The following is a 1,315-nucleotide window of genomic DNA, read 5'->3' on the forward strand; positions in this document are numbered from 1 at the left end:
CCTGGGGTTCCAGAACCATGCTGCGACGATGAGCAAAGGTCTGTTTCATTTTCTTCTTTACAGTGTTTTCGTCAGCTGAGTGTCTCATCAGTGACATGGCCTCTAGGCATTCTTCTTCACTCAGGTGCGCTTCTGGAGGACACGTCTGGCTGTAGGTCCTCCTGACAGTTCATCTCCAGCCTTCTCTTCTGTAGAGGCTATCACATACCATTAAAAGATGGGGTCAAGACCACAGTGGCAACAATCAAAAATGTCAATCTCACAATATTTTAATACCGCTATATGGAGTTACCTTCAATTGATGTCCGTTCCTGGACAATGTTTTTTTGTATGTATTTAATCCTCCAAGCCAGGTAGCCAGTGTCAGATTTACCAATATAATAATGCTCCTGGATGTTAAAGTGTGATGTTAAGCAAATCAAGTACCTTTATATAGGTCTATCTATCAAATGTGCAACTTACATAGCCCTTCTCTTTAAAGGGTTCCCTGAGATATGGAAACAAGGTCACAATCCCGTTGGCATATTTTTCTTTCATTAGTCTGGGTGGAGATGTTCTACAAAACAGAAGACATTTTTCATTTAAAAAAACAAACAAAACACTGTTCTTCCCGTCAAGTCAGCTGCTAGCATGTTCACCAGTTTCTTTCTGGAGTCATCAGCCAAAGACTTGGTACGATTGTACTCCATCATTATCCTCTCGCCTCCGGGCTTCTGGAAAAGAATCTTTTCCACCAACTACAAAAAAAGAAAAGAAGGGGCAGTAAAATAAAGACTAAAACTAAAATTAATAGCATATTCTTGCAAACATACAAGTATCCAAAAATGATGTTTTAAAATCTTACCTGCTTAGCTTCATCATCCAATCTCTGGCGCTTCCGAGAGGGACTAACAGGCAGGATGATTGTGTCCGGAGAATCACCACTGCTGGGCGACGAGGTGGACAGTCCTGGAGAGGCTGCAGTACCAACATCCACTATGCAAAAAAAGAAGAAAAAAAAGTAGTATTTGTTTTTACTCTCTGACAAGGAAACTAATTAACTAATTAGCTTTATGTGTAAATTCAAACATGCTTAATTGATTACCAGAGCTTTATGATAACAAAAGTGAGTTATTAGTTTGAAAAAAACATCCCAGGAAAACGTATTGCTTAGCACAACCAAACGTGACGTTTAGCAATGACGCGAAGCAAGTAATTTTTCCTGGGTTTCTTTCCATTTTCAGTTAATTCGCCTTAGATCTAGCACGCCTATTTACTTTAAGGATGTAGACTTTTTATTATTATTTATTATTACAGTTCAAATCTGAAAAAACAA

The 1,315-nt window shown here is 38.7% G+C and overlaps 1 long non-coding RNA gene across 1 annotated transcript; it reads right to left on the minus strand.

Annotated features, from left to right (window-relative positions):
- Nucleotides 1–368: 368 nt before the first annotated feature.
- On the minus strand, nt 369–923 carry LOC306974332. Its single transcript, XR_013793625.1, has 3 exons — nt 845–923; nt 601–737; nt 369–556 (listed from the first exon to the last, which is right to left on the minus strand). It is a non-coding gene; the product is annotated as an uncharacterized lncRNA (long non-coding RNA).
- Nucleotides 924–1,315: the final 392 nt, after the last annotated feature.

This window comes from Gobius niger (genome assembly GCF_951799975.1).
Source record: "Gobius niger genome assembly, chromosome: 1".
In the NCBI taxonomy this organism is placed as follows: Eukaryota; Metazoa; Chordata; class Actinopteri; order Gobiiformes; family Gobiidae; genus Gobius; species Gobius niger.